The sequence below is a fragment of the Myotis nattereri genome (assembly GCF_964212035.1).
Source record: "Myotis nattereri genome assembly, chromosome: 4".
In the NCBI taxonomy this organism is placed as follows: Eukaryota; Metazoa; Chordata; class Mammalia; order Chiroptera; family Vespertilionidae; genus Myotis; species Myotis nattereri.
The window spans coordinates 99,589,409-99,608,873 of record NC_138079.1 but is presented as its reverse complement, the minus strand read 5'-3'; positions in this window follow the sequence as shown (position 1 = coordinate 99,608,873).

Here is a 19,465-nt window from a genome sequence, read left to right as displayed (position 1 = left end):
AGTTAATCAGAGCCCTTTTTGGACTTTCATATGAGTCCAATAAATTGACCTCTTGGCTTGAAGACACATGATAAAAATCTCCAACAATGATAATCTGAACATTTTGCTCATATTGTTCCCTCAGTCGTTATCTTGACATGGCTCATAAAGCAATGGAGGAGGGAGGGAATGCTATTTGTATCCACATAGCCTGAGACAGCCCCAGGTTCCAGAAAATAGCCTAGATCATTTCGTCGATTTGCAGTGTCAGTCCTCTTCGATTAAATAGCTTTGATTTCCAAGGTGACAAAGGCACAACTCTGATAATAACACTGTGATCTGTTGCCTAGACTCATGATTGAAGGAAATACTAAATATATATTAGGAATGAATAAAAATAAAAACATAATATTTTCCCATTTAAAAATAAAAAGCCCACCGCTGGCTAGTGTTGCTCAGTTGTTTGAGTGCCAGCCCATGCACTGAAGGATCATGGGTTCAATTCTGGTCAAGGCAATGTGCCTGGGTTACAGCTTCTATCCCCAGCCCCAGTCAGGCAACCAATCGATGTGTCTCCCTTCCCTTCCCTTCCCTTCCCTCCCCTCCCCTCCCCTCCCCTCCCCTCCCCTCCCCTCCCCTCCCCTCCCCTCCCCTCCCCTCCCCTCCTCTTCTCTTCTCTTCTCTTCTCTCTCTCTCTCTCTCTCTCTCTCTCTCTCTCTCCCCCCCCCCTTCCACTCTCTCTAGAGATCAATAGAGAAAATATCCTTGTATGAGTATTAGCTGCAGTAGAGGGGAAGCCCATAAAGATGGATATAATTTGTACAGCTTGGGGCATATAGTAGGTGTTCAATAAATGTTAGCTCCAATTATTACTGGACTGCCAGTCAATTATGTAGAATTAATCCATTAGTCCCTCTGTGTTGACTTCCTCTCTCTCCTCTCTAGGTCCCAATATTTAGCTTCCCCTAGTTAACCTTCCATGGTCCTAAGAGAGGACTGTGTAAGACCTGCTAAACTGACTCAAGCTAATGGAGCCTCACAGTGCTCATTCCCTTCCCTTCCCTACACTGTTCTTGGACAAATTATTTTGGGGGGCTATATCACAACTAAGTCACCCATACTTGCCATCCACGCGCGTCATCTTGCATCATCTTTCATTGATGAAAATGACCGTACTGTCTCCCAAACTATTTCTGTAGAAAGTAGGAGGAATGGGTCTGAACCAAGACAGTGGTCTCCATGGCAACAAAGCAATCTGGTTCACTCAAGGGACTAGATTTCTGATCTGGACTCCAACACAGTAATCAACAAAATAGTCAGCTTATGCTCCCACAACCTCAATAACCACCCTTGCTGACACCCCAGGCTCCACCAAGATCCTCCACCCTGGGTCCCACACTCTCAGCCATACTCTATAACAAAGAGACTGGGCTGGGGAGACCAAGGGAACCAGACACACCCAAGCTGTTCTCATCACTCCCCAGAGCCCAAATGCCCTGGTTGAAAATAGAGAAGCAAAACCTATAATCAAAGTTTGTGTCCAGATCTTCAGAGTCCTCCCACCCTGTGTATATGTTATAAACATAGATGATATAGATCTACAGATGATATATAGATACAGATATAAATGTAGATATAGATGGTGTTGATATAGCTCAATTAAACATTCCACACATTTTCTCATTTAATTCTGTCAACTTGGGAAGAAATATTTTATTGATAAGAAAACAGAGATTTACAGAGACTTTTTTTTAACTTAGCCAAAGCTGCCAGCTGACGGGAGACTGGAATGAGGCTGGCACCAGATTTAAGGACTCTGGGGTCACTGTGGCGTACTCCTTCCATCTCATTTTCACTGAACATGAAGGGCCCCGCTTGAGGCCCACCAAACTTCTTGCCATTTCTCAGGCTCACCTGACAACATTACGACTGTGTCTGCACCCAAGGTTGGTCTACCAGCACAGGCCCCTTCCCTCTTTCTGAGACCCTCCTCACACAACAGACTCCAGCTAAACCACTACTACCCCACCCCCCAAACTGAGCAGTTCTTCCTCAGTCTCCTCTGACTTAGTCCAACCTTCACTCATTGAATCAGGGGCTCATGGGCCAGGTCTTCAGCTTTACCCTGAAAATGTAGGTCTGGGAGAATAAGCCTGGGGCTGAGTCTTTGATCCTCACTCTGAGCTCAGGGGCTTGGATGGAGCAGAATGCTGAGGAGTGTTGGCTGAATAAGCATATCCATCAATATTTTTACATATTAATTCATAATATTATCTTTGAGGAATAATTTACTATACTACAATTTTTAAAATTTAGGACACCATTAGATTACACACACACACACACACACACACTTTTGTTTATTGATTTTAGAAAGAGGGAGAGAAAAGAGAGAGAAACACTAGTCTGTTGCCTTCCGTACACACCCCGACCAGGGATCGAACCCACCCCCTTTTGGTGTACAGGACTATGCTCCAACCAACTGAGCCACAAATAATTTTTTAATGTGCTAAAAAATATATAACAAAAAACTTACTATTTTAACCATTGTAAGTGTACAGATCAGTGGCATTCAGTTCCCTTTCAGTGCTGTGCAGCCATCACCACTATCCATCTCCAGAACTTGTTCATCTTCCCAAACTGAACTTCCGTCCCCATTAAACAACTCCCTGTTTCCTCTTCCCATAGCCCTTGGCATCCACCCTTCTACTTCCTGTCTCTGTGAATTTGATGACACTACATACCTCCTATAAGTGGAATCATTCTGTATTTATCTTTTTGTGATTGGGACTTAGTATAATGCCCTCAAGGTCAAACCATGTTGTAGCTTGTGTCAGAATCATATAATTTTAAAAAGACATTCACTGGATCATTGAAAAATGTTGATAATTCCTACTGAAGGCAAGGCCTGCACTCAAGACTCCAGATTTTTTTTTATAAACGGTAAACCAGCCAGTATTGCTCAGTGGTTAAGCATTGGCCCATGAACCAGGAGGTCACAGTTCGATTCCCTGTCAGGGCACATGCCTGGGTTGTGGGCTTGATCCCTCAGGAGACGACCAATCAATGATTCTCATCATTGATTTTTTTTTTTAATCTTTATTGTTGAAAGTATTACATAGGTCCTCCTTTTACCCTCATTAACCTCTACCAGCCCGCTCCCCTCCTCCCCCCACCCCCGCAGGCCCTTACCACCCCATTGTCTATGTCCATGGGTTATGCATATATGCATTCAAGTTCAACAGTTGATCTCTTCCCACCCAACCTCCCCTGACTTCTCTCTGAGGTTCAATAGTCTGTTGATGCTTCTGTATTTGATGTTTCTTTCTTTTTTAAAAAATTTATTTTATTGATTTTTTACAGAGAGGAAGGGAGAGGGATAGAGAGTTAGAAACATTGATGAGAGAGAAACATCAATCAGCTTCCTCCTGCACACTCCCTACCGGGGATGTGCCCGCAACCAAGGTACATGCCCTTGACTGGAATCGAACCTGGGACCCTTCAGTCCGCAGGCCGACGCTCTATCCACTGAGCCAAACCGGTTAGGGTAATGTGTTTGATGTTTCTATCTCTCTCTCCCTCTCCCTTTCTCTCTGAAATCAATAAAAACATATATTTTAAAATAAAAATTTAAAAAGGTAAATGGCAGAGTCTCCACTTCAAGGTGTCAGCCAACTAAATTTATTTTTAAAGGGTCCAATGTGATACTGGATGAGAGACAGACAACAAACCAGGCCTTCCTCTCAACCCTTGAAAATGGCTTTCTATACTCCAGCCTATGGGCTATTTCTCCATATCAATCTATTGAGTCCAGAAGATAATTTAAAAATGGAAATGACTAATGGGAGGAAATTCAGGCCACCTCAGGGTTGTAAGTAAACAAGTAACAGATGGAGTCAGGTATCAACTCCTCAGGTCAGGCTCAAAATAGCATAAAATGGCCACTTACTCTGTCTATGAATCCCTCTGCAAGTTCTAAAAGGCACCAAGACTTTCCATCCAATAAGACTACTCCTTTGGCATGCAGGACCACCAGTGTGCCTGTGGGATGGCTGCTAAGGAGGCCTTGGACGAAATGAAGACTGGAGTTCTGGGAAGTGATGAAAAGAAGAGGAAGGGAGGTGGCATTCATTGAGCTCCTACTCAGATCCAAGTACCACACTAGGCACTTCCATACAACCAAGTACAAGAGATGCCATCACCTCAAGTTTATAGATGCAGAAACTGTGGCTTAGATGAGTTAATAAACTATTCAAGTCCACACAGCTAACTAGTACGGGAACTAATTCAAACAAATTCAGACTTGTCCATCCTCAAGGCTTTTTTCTTTAAATTCATGATGCCTCTCATTCCATGATAGGGAGTGAGTGATGTATTCCTCATCTCTAGCCCCCATTTAAGACCCCAGACATGCATCTCTTTTTTCTTAAATATATTTTTATTGATTTCAGAGAGAGAAGGAGAGAGAGATAGAAACATCAATGATGAGAGAGAATCATGGATCAGCTGCCTCCTGCACGCCCCCTACTAGGGATCGAGCCTGCAACCAAGGCATGTGCTCTTGACCAGAATCGAACCTGGACAAACCATGACGAACTGAGAACCAGAAACAAGCCAGATTCAAGTCCTTTATGTAGTTTCTCCCATCACTCGGTCTCTCACTGCCAGCACTGTCTCTGCACAATGTCTTGTCCACTGTGAAACAGGACAATCATCCCAGTAACAATGAGTTGCTGGCCATCTGTCTGGTTTAGCAGAGGGACACTTGGAGCAAACCCCTTGTGATGAAGCAGGCCCCTCCCTCAGGCCAGGCCTCCAACAGCCAGCATTTGTGTTCTGTGACCCCACACTAGTCTCTGTTGACTGGACTTCGGGCAGTTCTCCAAAACATAGTTGGAATCTGAACTAAAAGATCCTCATTTAGTCTTGGCTGATCGCTTGAATGGAGGGAATTATAGTTTGGGCAGATAGGGATAGTCCTTTTCTGCCTCATGTGTGGACTAGAGGCAGGACAGCCCATCTGCCATAGCACAGATTGAAACAAGTACACTCTATTGACATTGCTTCTTGATGGCTATCCAGCTCCTAGTTCATGTCCCTTCCTAAGCCTCACAGGTATTCCTATCCTTTGATCTCATGATATATCTCTGAGTCTTTTAAATAGATTCTACTCTTTGGCTTAAACTACCTCCAGTTGATTTCTATGTGTATAATAAAAGAATCCTTGCTATTACAGTAGTAAACTCATTTCATCATGATTTGTATGATCACTGGAGTTATTTATTCCTACTGTAGTCAGATTCAAAGAAAAGAAAAGGATCTCCAGTCCAGTGTTACCCACCCACCTGACAGGAAAACTCTCCATATCATTAGGACCAAAAATAGGCCCCCTCACCTAGCTGGTTTGGCTCAGTGGTTAGAGTGTCGACCCACTGACTAAGGGTCTCAAGTTGGATTCCAGCCAAGGGCATGTACCTCAATTGCAGCCTCAATTCCCAGCCCCCAGTCGAAGTGCATGCAGGAGGCAACCAAGCGATGTGTCTCTCTCACATCGATATTTCTCTCTCTCTCTGTCTCTCCCTCTCCCTTCCACTCTCTCTAAAAATCAATAGAAAAAATGTCCTCAGGTGAGGATTAACAAAAAAAACAAACAGGCCCCATCTTATGTGCCTCTAGAAAATGTACAATAAAACACAAAATAGTCATGTTAGATAAGCTATATAATGACATTTAAATGCATTCAACTTTAATACTACATTTGTCTGCAAAAATGAAAAGGAAGCAAGTAAAGTTCCTTGGTTAAACCTGGCTAGTATGGCTTGGTGGTTAAGCATCGACCTATGAAGCAGGAGGTCAAGGTTCGATTCCAGGTCAGGGCACATGCCTAGGTTGTGGGCTTGATCCCCAGTGTGGGGCATGCAGGAGGCAGCCAATCAATGATTCTCTCTCATCACTGATGTTTCTATCTCTCTCTCCCTCTCCCTTCCTCTCTGAAATCAATAAAAAATATATTAAAAATAAAATTAAAAAATAAAGTTCCTTGGTTAAAATGGGACTTTTTAAAGAAAACAGGGTGGACCCTAGCCAGTTTTGCTCAGTGGATAGAGCATCGGCCTGTGGACTAAAAGGTCCTGGGTTTGATTCTGGTCAAGGGCACATGCCTGGGTTATGGCCTCCATCACCAGTGTGGGGCACGCAGAAGGCAGCCAATCAACGGTTCCCCCCCATCATTGATGTTTCTCTTTCTCTCTCCTTTCCTCTCTGAAATCAATAAAAATCTATTTTAAAATAAAATCAATGAAAGTATGTCCTCAGGTGAGGATTTAAGAAAACACACACACACACACACACACACACACACACACACAGGTGGGACCAAGGGAAGAATACTGACTGGGAGGCAGGAGTGAACCTCAAGGGAAAACAGTATTCTACAGACATGCCCAGGCCAGAAAGAATAGCTCCCTATCCCCAACTGTACACCCAGGGCAGAGGAGGAAGCTAAAAAGTCCTAAGTCTTAATGAAAGGAGGAAGGAAGAGGGCAGAGTCATTTCCTCAGATTAAGGTAGCACTACCTCCCTCGGTTCAGACCACTGGGTTCACATATTCAAACCTGCAGGTCTCTGTTCATCTCTTCCCCCAGCTTGGAAGGCCTTCTCTTCTGTCAACCAATTCAACCCAGTCACCCTTTCATGCCCCAGGAAGGAGCCCTCTTCCCTGTCATCAGCCGTGTCAGTGCCAGCTTTTCCAGATGGACCCTCCCCTCTCCACTAAATTCCCAAAGCACAGAGACTCACAGTTGGAATGACCCTTAGAGGAAACATCCAACTTAGTCATACCTCCTTTGAAGCTCTGAATTACAGTTTCTATGAGCGTGTTAGTATTGTTGAGATTGTAGGTCTTTAAAAACAGAGCAAGGACAAGGCCACAGAGAAGTGCCATCCTCCTGTGAGTGTGAAGGCCCATAGTGCAGAGAAATTGAGGTGAGGGAGCGACTCTGAAGCACATTGATACGTGCATTACTTAACCCACCAACCTCTCTTGCAGAAAGTGGTCTGACTCTTACAGAGATCACATATTGTCCATCAAAGCATCTTTGTAATCAGCTGAAACAATATGTGGAGAGACAGGGACAGTGAAATACGAGTTGCCAGTGATCTCATTTACCAGAAATGGTGGTCCAGAGGAGTAACAGGGACAGGCACCATAACTTCCCCATCCGCATACCAACTTCACAGTAGGACCCATCTGTGGGCTCCGGACATCAAAGTCCAAAAAAGTCAAGTGCTGCCCAGATACTTAGGAAAAGGGGGTTTCTGTATTCAGCTCTGATGCTGCCAATGACTAGTGATGATCCCAACCTTCGCACAATCCCTCTGCTTGAACATAGCACCTGTAGGGTTCTCAGCTATGCCTAGGCCTTAAAACGGTCACCAGGCATCAAGACTGGGGGCCCTGGCCTCTCTTTGCTGAGAAAACCAGATTCTCTGAAGATAAAAGGTATGGATTAACCGAACATGGGGATACTGAATATTTGAAATCCGCACAGAAACTCAGTGTCTTTCCCATACACCACTGAATTAGCCCTTGGGTTTATGTCTATTAGTGATACCACTATCATCCTCCTCCTCTAGACTCAATGCTTTAGGTCATCTTAGATTCCTCTCTTTCCTTTCCTCACAGCAAATCAGCTGCCAAGAGCTGTGGATTCTATTTCCCCAATATATGTCATTATCACCCTCCTCCTCTTTCCCAAAATGAAGGAACAGAAAGAGAAAGCTTTGGAATTAGAGCTGCCATTCCGTAGCTGTGCCTTTTTTCCCCTTTGAGACTCAGTATTCCCACTAATAAAATGATTAATAATACCTACTTTATAGCTTTGATGTGAGGATGGAGATGACATTTGTGAAAATACAGGTACTGGTGCTTACCATAATACAAGTTCTTGCCATACCTGAGCGTTCTTTCTCCCTTCCATCCCTCCTGATACTGCCTGAGGTTAGCCCCTCGTTAGTCCCCCTTCTACTAACATATCAGTGATATGCAGAATCTTAACACAGACTTCCAAGATTTCTCCAGGACTGCGATTATGTTAGCACATGGCAAAGGGGATTTTGCAGATGCAATTAAGGTTACTAATCAGTTAACTTTAAGCAAATCAAAAGGACATTGTACAGGTAGGCCTGACCTAATCACAAGAGTCCTTTAAAAGCAGAGGTTCTCTCCAGCTGATAACAGATAAGGAAGTCATAAATTCAAAACACAAGGGGCCTCTGAAGTTGTTGCTAGACTGAAGATGGAGAGGGTTACATGGAAAAGTGAGGGAGTGGCCTCTAGAAGCTGAGAGCAACCCCCAACTGACAACCAGCACATCCTGCCTGGACATATGACTTATAGAACAGTATGGTAATGAATGAATGAATGAATGAATGAATGAATTTTTAAGCTCTGAATTTTCGGTTGGTTGGTAGGCAGCAATAGAAATCTAATGCAATTTCCTAATTGGGGCCAGAAAAGAAGTCATTTTGAAGATAGAGACGAGCCTCAAAGATGGACTTTGTCTTCTTCACACCTCCTCTAGAAAGTCGTACCCACACTCTTGAGCTTTTGAGGATCCTCTGCCTTCCTATGTCAGTAATTACCTACCACTCCCTTGGCCTGCACACACACCACCTGCCAGGGGGATCCTCTGCTCCTCCATTGTCAGCTTGTCTTCCCAACTCTGGTCTAAGCACTTCCAACACAGAAGCCATAACTTGACGTTTATCGTATTCTCCAAAGCACCCAGGACAGGGCCAAGCACACAATAAATACAAGTATTTGTGGGTGAAGCCATTTTCTTTCAGCTCCAGTGATCAGCAAGGCTAATGAAGGGATCCAAAAGCCCTCTGGCCACAGGCACACACACAGCCTTTCCCATTTGACTCTGGCTCCACCGCTTCCTGGGATTTACAAAGCATTCAGGTGGGGATACCCCATTTCTGGAGCCTGACCTTTCAGTAACACTGGCTAGTCACGTTTTCAAGCATGAGTGGGACTACCATTTCTCTGAATCATAGTCTGGTGTGTTCTTTTAATGTTTACCTACAACCAGCACTTAGAAACACAAAGGAAATGAGAATAATGATGAGAGATTTCACAAAATACATTACCTGTATTTTGTTCAATGACAAACTCATCCTAAATGCCTACCATGTCTAGGCTAAGCGACCCTGGAGACAGAGAACTAAGAGAGGCCCTGACCCTGAGCACAGAGGTCATGGCAGAGTCTTTAACAGTTTGAAAACCAGAAGATTGAATTTCTTCAAATCAAAAGAATGAGTGACAACAGAATCAGGTCTTCTACAGGCAGGCAGTAGGTGAGGTTCCCTCCTGAATTCTACTCTGCCCCTGTGACTCTGGGCTTGCTGTCTCTGCCCCACCCCAATAACATGTATATGATGTCATTGTCTAGATGTGCAACAGTCTTTTTTTTTTTATTGCTTAAAGTATTACAAAGGGTATTACATATGTGTCCATTTTATCCCCCCGCCCTAGACAGTCCCCTAGCCTCCCCTATCCCCCAGTGTCTTATGTCCATTGGTTATGCTTATATGCATGCATACAAGTCCTTTAGTTGATCTCTTACCCCCCTACCTCCTGCCCCCCAACCCTCCCCGGCCTTCCCGTTGCAGTTTGACAATCTGTTTGAGGCAGCTCTGCCTCTGTATCTATTATTGCTCAAAAGTTTATAATGGTCTCTATTACCCATGAATGAGTGAGATCATGTGGTATTTTTCCTTCATTGACTGGCTTATTTCACTTAGCATAATGCTCTCCAGTTCCATCCATGACGTTGCAAATGGTAAGAGTTCCTTCCTTTTTAGAGCAGCATAGTATTCCATTGTGTAGATGTACCACAGTTTTCTAATCCATTCTAGATGTGCAACAGCCTTGGCAAAGTTCATCCAGGGCCCTCAGCACAGATTAAAAAGTAAATCTATAGCATTTGAACAGACTTTTACAGTTTACAAGGCACTGTCATATTCATTGTCTTATTTGATCCTCCCAACAACCCTAGGAGGTGGATGAGGTGAAGATTATTGTCTCCATTTTACAGATGAGGAAACTGAGGCTGGAGAGTTTAAGTTATTTACCCAGAATCACCTGGTTGGGAGCAAAAAAACCATGTTCTTCCCTCTCTGCCATCTTGGATATAGTCTTTGGGCCTAAATGGGAACACAAAGACTGGCTAAGTTCTTCCAAGCTGGCCTTAGTGGCTGGTGATTTGAGAGTTTCTGGGGGGGCGGGAGGGGAGGTGTTGGTTTTTTGTGGGGGTTTTTTTCAGAGAAGGAGAGAAAGATAGAAACATCAATGATGAGAGTGAATCATTGGCTGCCTCCTGCACGCCCCACAGTGGGGATCGAGCCCACAACCCAGGCATGTGCCCTGACTGGGAATCGAACTGTGACCTCCTGGTTCATAGGTTGATACTCAACCACTGAGCCATGCCAGCTGGGGGAGAGTTTCTTTATAGAAAGAATGAAAAATTAGAGATTAGGAATAAGAAGAAAATACAAAGATGCTTAATATTCCAGTCACACTATATACTTTTCCAAGAACTCACATGTCTTACCTCATTTGGTCCACAGAAGAATCCTAAGAGGTTAATAAGGCAAGTATATTCTCACCAGAGATTGGAGCAGAACTGGTCCCAATTCTTCTGATTCCAGGACTCTTTCCATAAGCTAAGGGAGGGCAACCTTGCCACTTATACCCTACTAGAGGCCTGGTGCACAAAAATTCATGCACTGGGGGCGGGGGAGGGAGTCCCTCAGCCCAGCCTGCCCCCTCTTACAGTGTGGGAGCCCTCACGGGATGTCATATTGACGAGGAGCAGGCCTAAGCTGCAGTCTGGCCTCCCTCTGCAGGAAGCAACCAGGCTGATCAGAGGAAGGTGCCATCCCCATCAACCTGCTGATGCTGCCACTGCCAGCCGCGGCAGCTGCAAGGCCTGAGCCCCAGGCCTCTAAGCCAACAGGTCTCATGGCTGCCTGAGCCCCAGGCCTCGCAGCCACTGTGGCTTTGTCTGGATGGATGACAGATGGATGTCCGGAAGACGTCTGCCCTAATTAGCATATTACCCTTGTATTAGTATGGTTGTACTTTTGATCCTAAAGGTCAAGACCAAGAAACAATTTGATACCCTTCTCTTGTGTGTCCACAGAAGCCCAACATACAATGGCGTTTCATCCAACTGTGGTTTCCCCTGCCAGAAACTGGCCTCAGAAAACAGGCGCCTCCCCCTTCTGATTTTAGGACTACTTTTACAGAACTGGATTTATATAACTGATATGCCAGGGAGAACAGAACCTTTAAACCATTTTTCATCCATTTAACAGATATTTTTTGAGCAGGGTACCACTCTAGGCTCGTCACTGGAAGTTAGAGAAATAAATCAGAAATTCCCAGTTAACAAGAAACTCAAAATGTTGTGGAACTGGTGGGAACACAAATACATCACAAGATCCATGACATTAACAAATAGATAATAGGATGGAATACATGTCAGAACAGACTTATAAGCAAAGGGCTGTAAAGGATCTTGGACATTTCAGACTGGTGGGAGGGAGGAGTCTTTGTGGAAAAGCAGGTATTTGGGCTGGACCTTGAAGAATGAATGGAGAATCTTGACAAATGGGGAGATGCAGGCTAAGGGGACAGCAGGAACATCTGGGAAATAGGAATACAGCCCCATGTGAGGGCAGCATAAAGCTGGCTTGGCCCCCCACCTTGTATTGAGACTGGTTGGGATCCAGCTGGGACCTTCAGCTAGATCTAGGCCTACATGAGGGAACCCAGGCAACCTAGACCTTTTTTCTCAAGTTCTATGGTACTGGCAGCAAAACTCACACCAAATCTTAACTGCCCTCTTAACTATTCATATTTTCTGTTCTCTAGTTGGTTCTCACAAGTGTTTTGCTTTCCTAGCTAAACTAAAATTGCAGCTCCTGATTCCTTGAGAACATAGCTAGGGAGCATCTATATTCTATCCCAGCAGCATGAGGCTGGGCACACTTGTTGACTGGTTGCTGAAGTCTATAGGCCCAAGAATCATAAGATGACAGTTTTACAAACAAGTATAGCAAGAAGGGGCAATACTTGTGAACTTAGCCTGGGATAACAGTGAAGAGATCATGAGGAGACACATACTTCCACTTTCAGGATTACATTTTATAGATCTGATCTAAATTTATCAAGGCTCAGACTTGTTGGATCACTCTGCGGGACTGCCCTGTATTTCACCTTTGGCTCGCTCTTACACCAAGATGCCAAGTTCCCTTTAATCCATTTTACTAGTTCCTGCTTGTCTACAACTTCCAATAAACATGGTGTCTCATCCTATCTCTTGGAAAGAGTAACAGGAAGGATGGCATAATTTCCATTGCCAATTTGGAGACCCAAGGTCCAATGCCAGAGGAGAGAGCAAAGTCAGGGCCAGAGGGGGCAGTGGGAAGGACCCTGAGGCAGAATAAAGCTTCCTACCAGTTTGTCTACAAGGAGCTGAGGTCTCATCTGAAGTGCTGGGTGAACAGAACTGAAAACAGGGAAAATGGGTAGGGAGAAAACCCAAACAGGCCAAACCCCCACCCACCCCGATGGAGTATGAGCAAACAATAAAGGTAATAAACTAGGAGTAGGGTGGAAGGGGCAGGTACAAAAAAAGGACCAAAGGTCCAGGTGTTCAGGGTCAGAGAATTTTAGTTTGGGGATTAGAGCAGTTTACTTTTAACCTAACCTTCTCTAATCCCATAGTTGAAGTCCTCAAATATCCTTGCCTGTTATAGGGTTACCTAGTGTCTTCTACCCAGTGTCTCTTCATCTTTGACCCTTCCAATTAATTAACCCTCCACATTGCTGCCAGAGTGATCATTCTACAACAGAGATTGATTCAAAGTCTCCCCTCTACCTTCAAGATAAGGTTCAAAGTTCGCACAGCCTGTGAAGGCCCCTCATGCTAGACCCAGATAAGACCTTCAAGTCTAATCCCCTCTCTTCACCTTTACCCCCTCTCTACATTCCATTGACCTTATTCCACTGACAATATACTGCAAAATATTCTCCAAAGATGCAATAGACTTACTCTCAACTGCCAGGAAAATTCCAATTGCAAGGTCCAGCTCAAGTGTCAACTCTTCACTTAAATTTCCCCTTGCTACTCTGCTCTGTATAGAATTTATTACCATGACTTGCACTGATTTACAGAGACTGAGAGCCCATCTGGGGTAAGAATAGGTTTTGACTTTTTGTAGCCCTCCTTGATCTTAGCTAGCACAGTAGGAATAGGTTTACTTAAAGAATGAGTCCCTGCCCTAACCGGTTTGGCTCAGTGGATGGAGCATCAGCCTGCAGACTCAAGGGTCCCAGGTTCGATTCCGGTCAAGGACATGTACCTGGGTTGCGGACACATCCCCAGTAGGGAGTGTGCAGGAGGCAGCTGATCAATGTTTCTAACTCTCTATCCTCTCCCTTCCTCTCTGTGAAAAATCAATAATATATTTTTTTTAAAAAATGAGTCCCTTACCTTTAGACACACAGGGAGCTCCTGGCAGAGCCCAATTAAAATCTAGGTTGTCTGATGCCCAAATCAGGGCATTTCTTTCTGGGTTACTTCTACCTGTTTCCGTGACCATGCAGTTGGATGGCTGCTCACTGACCTAGACTTTGAAACATTGAGGCAGTGGCAGATTTTTGCAGTAGCAGGAACCCAAGCTGCCATCTGTAAGGACAGCCTTCTATGCCTCTCCTAGGGAAGTGTTTTGATTCTGAAGGGCTTTGAAGCAAGCTGTAGGCAGTGACAGGGAAGGTGAGTCATCATCCCAGCCCACGCCCGTTCTCTCACACCGTTCTCTGCCAAAGGACCCCAGCATCTGTCAGTCTTAAGTGATATGGGAAATGTGTGCTCTGAGCTTACAGAGGTCCCAAGGAGGGAGAGCTGCCATTGGGGCCAAAGTCTCCCTCGCCACTGGTGTTGAAAGCAGATGTGATGGTTTTGTCTATCGGAGCAAACATAAAGGGACCAGGGAACACAGGAAAGGGCCTCAGAAAAGCTGCAGTCATGATAAAGGTCAAGGGACACAGTCCACTTCTTTTTGGGACCCATATGGACAGACAGATGTGTAGGACCTTCCACCTAAGCATCCTGTTCTCCACTGCCTGCCCTCACTGGTGTCTCTTCATTTCCCCAAATTCGAAGTGCCTCAAGGAAACCACAAGATGCCTTTCACCGCCCATCCCCCAAACTTAACCAGTACAAATTTATCTCACAGCTGAGTCTTGTTTTAAGCAAAGTCAACATGTGAAGTTGAGGGATAAACCTACACTTTACAAACTCTTTTCACCACAAAGAACTCCTCTGATGCACTCATTCACTGGTGGCTTACCATGTGGAAGGTCCTCTGTAAGAAAATGAAGAGATACAAATACTATTACAGTATACTCCCTGCCTCAACAAAGAAAAGAAGTTGCATTTCCAAATTACTGTAAATACAGGAGATAATGTGATAAATCCTTTAAGGGAGGCCCACAAAAGTAAATCTGAGACTCTGAAAGTAGATGACTTTAGAGGGACATCATGGGGGAGGCAGAATATGAGCTGGGCTTTAGAGAATGGATTGGAAATAGGTAAAATGGCCTTCCCAATGGAGGAGATATCATCAGCAAAGGACTGAAGGAGGACACACAGACTTGGATGGAATCAAATGTTAAGTAGATCCACAAGGGTGGGCTGAAACAGTCATATTCGACATGTCCAAGCCCCAGGAACACAGGCGATTGCACAAGGAAAAGGCTCTGAATAGCAAAGGGACAAGAGGAGCACAAAGATTAAAGCAGCAGGGTCTATTCTAGGTGAGAAGTGTGCTGGGATGGGCCTTGGAGTTAGATCAGAGTTCGAATACCAGCTCTGCTCTTAATAATGTATAAGGGTGAACAAGTCACCTCGCCAGAAGCCTTGATTTTTTCATCTGCAGGGTCCCTACCTAGCAGATCACTATGAAATAACAGATATGAAGCATCCGGCACAGTGTTGGGAACATAGCATGTGATCATTAGGTTCCTTTTCCATGCTTGAGGAGCTTGAACGATAAACAACAAACGAAATATTTTGTGGGACACTTTAGGAAGGAAGAGGCCAATGAAAGGGGATTCTGAAGAGAGGAGGGGGTAAAGGAAGAGAAAGCATAGAGGAAAGAGCTCAGTGCCTTTAAGCTGAGGCTTCTGCTATACAGCAGGCCATGTTAGCTGTGCTGGTAAAACTCTTCACCAACAACTTGTTGGTCCATCCCTGAAGACACTGTGTTCCAGGAGCTGCACCAGCGATGCAATTAGCAGAACTAAGTTTGTGGGTGGAGTAGTGAGGAGTTGAGCAGAGAAGAGAGGCAGCATCCTGAGCCCCTGCCCAGATTGTGGGGCATCGGAAATCAGGGGGTGACTTCAGAGAGAAAATGTTTTAATTCTAAAAGCTATCCTTCACTGGGAAAATAAAGAAGTCCAAGGTTTTTTAAAAGTCATATCTATATATCCACTCTTTTAACCTGAATAACCTGAATAACGTGACTTATTACAAATAAGCAGGAGATACCAGCAGGCATGGGACTTACCTCTGCAAAGAGCCTCCAGACTCTACAATTGAGCCTCTCCGCTAAGGATTTTCAGGGAAATTTAACAATGAATTCTATTTGTGTTTGTTCCTCATTCATTCATTCCACAAACATCCACAAAGAAATGACTATACACAAGATAAGATCCCAGAGACAGAGGTGGCAGCTTTGTTGTTCACACCTCCATTCTCAAGTGGTGTGATTAGTCCATTTCTTTATCTGTTAAATGGTGAAAACAAGTTTATGGGAAGATGCAATGAGACAATGGACAAATCTGACACATATTAAGCACTCAAGAAATATAAACCATTATTATACTACAAGTGAGATTGCATGTTGAGTATCTCTCATTTGTCCCTCCCAGTACAGTCTTTATTTCCCACACTGTGCTGTGCTCTAGAATTGACGTATATGGACTAATCAAGACTTCCTTGCCCTCTGACTTCCCATTGGGTTTGGTCCCTGGGGAGCCTGGACAGATCTGAAGGGAGAAAGCGAAGAGGTTTTTATACTCTCAGCTGCATTCCTGAGCACTTTGACCCAAAGTCCCAGTTCTAGAAAGATGACCCTCTCCCTTCCCGTCTCTCTGCCTCCAGATACAGATGGTGAGATCCCTGTTACTGGCACCAGAATATTTTACCATCCATATTGCTTCCCTACATCCTGCCTCAATTTACCCAACTGAAATTATGCCATCTGTTTTTTGCTGCCCCCTTAATATACATGGTGTAGGAGAATAACAACAGACCTGGGAATCAGGAGACCTAAATTCAAGTCCCATCTCTGCCACAAGCTGGCTCTCTATGACCCTGGGTCAATCTCTTTCCTTTTCTAAGCCTCGGCCTCTTCTTGTGTAAAAAGAATGAGTTGAACCACATGGCTCTTTTGTGCTACAATTCCCTGCCATTACTGAGAGTGCTGTGAAGTTAAACCCAGGAAAGGGATGCTTATCCTATATAATAAAAGGGTGATATGCAAATCGACCGAACAGTGGAACAACTGGTCGCTATGATGCACACTGACCACCAGGGGGCAGATGCTCAACACAGGAGCTGCCCCTGGTGGTCAGCGCACTCCCACGGGGAGCACCACTCAGCCAGAAGCCCCTCTCACAGCTGGCGAGCGCAGCGGCAGTGGCAGGAGCCTCTCCCACCTCCACAGTGCTAAGGATGTCTGACTGCCTGCTTAGGGGGAGCGGGCCTAAGCCTTCGGCTGGACATCCCCCAAGGGCTCCCAGACTGCAAGAGGGCACAGGCCTGGCTGAGGGACCCTCCAGTGCACGAATCTCATGCACCAAGGCCTCTAGTAAGGGAATAAAGCTTCTCAGTGCAGAGAGCAGGTTAGCCAACCAAGCAGCTTTCCGCAAGCCCCACATCAGCTCATTCTTTCCCCAAGCCTTACGTCAGGAATTACCTAACTCCCTTCCAAGAATATTCCTTTTCCTCATGCCACCAGGGTACCAGATGCCCAAATGACCTCTACTCCAACGCAACAGCCATGAAAACCCAGGAGATTCAAAGTCCCATGACTTTCAATAACCAACTGGTCAACCCTGGTTTAGCCACAGAGGCCCCTTCCTGGGTCCTATGACAGAAGCTGGGCATGGGAGAGGGGGAAGTCCAAGCAGGGAAACAGGTACACAAGTTCTTGATGCCAGTGCTTCCTCCACAGGGCTGCACAGGGAAATGATGCCACCTCACGGGTGGTGAGCAGGGCAGAGGGAGCCACGGACACCAGCATCCTGTCGGGCGACACCAAACACCCTGGACTGTTATCCCCGTCACTGGGTGTGTTTCAAACGGAGGTTAAGCCCACTTGATGAGATAGTACAGAACCTGTGACGTGCTTTTTAGCTCCTGCAATGAGTGACTCGGGGAACTCCAGGGGCCACAAGCAAGACATCCTGTTGTAACGTACGCCGCGAATCACTCAAGGACGCCTCAAGAAGTTGAATTAAGGAGTCACCTTTATTTCGAAGCTGGGACTACGAGGGGGCAATTTGCTCTCCAAACCTCATGGTGGTTAAATGACCGCAACACCAGATTTATAGAGGCAAAAATCACACAGGTGTTGATTACATCTTTGGGTTTGAAGTGAGGGACCTGGTTTGCACAAAGCAGTCTGTTACAGAAGCTAGATTGAGCCGATTTGTTATCTACAAAGACTAATTATAGTTTTGGGTCTTGGGGCCACCGAGTTGACAGAAACACATTATCTGGAGCCATCGGGTCTCGGGACCACTGGGTCAACGCAGAAACAACGTTATCTGGAGCCACTGAGGCAATTTAGAGTAATTGTGCTGCTGGTCTCCAGGTGCAGAGGAACGTGTTTTCTAAAACCAGTACAAGCACAGCCCATGGGGAATTCCAATTACAATCAACAGGGCATATTCAATCGAATGGGATGATTTATATAATTCAGAAAAATCAAAATAACTTTTCTATTATTTTAGCAAGCAAATGACAGAAGCCAAATCCGCAGGATTAAAATATTAAACATTTTACCCACGCATGGTTGCCACCATGCTTCCATCCGAGTGAGAACAGCACCCTTCCCGTCCCCTTTATCTGGAGTTTCCCGGCACAGAAGCAGGGGAACGTGGGCGAGGTAAGTGGGACTCTGTCCCCAGGAGCAGGAGGGGAGGGCGGTCTGCACTCAAGTTCCTCTGAGTTTCTGAAGGCTGAGGGAGGCGGTGGGGTAACCTCTGAAGTCTCAGTTCCTGTTTTACCTGAGGGCTGGCCGCAGGAGAAAACCACAACAGAATAACCACCAGCCCCGATCTGTCTCCGGCATTCTCCACGTTCCTCAAATGCCTCCCGAACTCCGTGACCTCACACCACAAGCGTGAGCAGGTTCCAGAGCCCGCCCGGCCCAAATCAAAACTGCCGAAACCCTGCGGGGGTTCGGGAGCGAACAGCGCACCGAGCGGGAGGGAGGGGAGCGGCGAGCCCACGGCGCAGCGGCCATCGCGGCGCCTCCGCCCTGGGGGCGGTGAAAGCCGAGGGGACGAAGCTCGCAGGCCGGCCCCGGGGGACGGGAACCCGCCGCCCCTGCCCCGGCGCTGAGGCACCGCCCACCCAACTCGGCCGAGCCCGCGCGCAGGGAGCTCCGCCGCGCGTCTGCGCATGCGTGAGCGCCTGCGCGTGACTCCGAGGCGCGCGGCCTGGAGGGGGCTGGGCCGGGCCGCGGCCGCGAGTGGAGGCGCATGCGTAGAGTGGGCTCCGGCCAGACCCTGCGGGGATTCGGCGTGGGTGCCGCCCCTCGGTGGGTCCGCAGGGTCACGCTGATGAGCCCCCCTCAGAACTAGCCGATGTGTGCGTGCGCGAGGAGGCGGGTTTGAGGGACGAATCCAAAGTCGGCCAGGCTCCCGATTCCCCCACCCTCACGACTCGGACAGAGACCCGCCGAGGTCCGCCAGCCGCAGTGAGGACGCGGGCCGGGCCGCGCTGGGAGCCCGAGCCAGCGGGAGGGAGTGGGGGCGGGAGCAGCCCCGCATCCTTATCTGCCCTGGGCGCACCAGCTGCGTGTCCGTGCGTCCGCAGTCCCTGGTCATCTGGGATGGAGTGACCGAAATGTCACAAGGGTCCAAGAAGAGACACAGATTTGGTCTGCCCAGGGCCCGACTAATGGGGCTTCTTCCCGCCTCCTCCTTAAGGGGCTCCAGCAGTCGGTCCCCAGCTCCTCGGGGTGGGAAGGACAGAAACCCAGTGCCCCCCGCCCAGCAGGCCGGGGATCAGGGGTCCGAGGGACACTGCCCAACGGATACTATCCATGTTGCGAAAATGGGCTCCCTGGCCTCCAGCCCTCACCTCTCCAGCAGCCCAGGGCGGCCCGACCTTCCCTG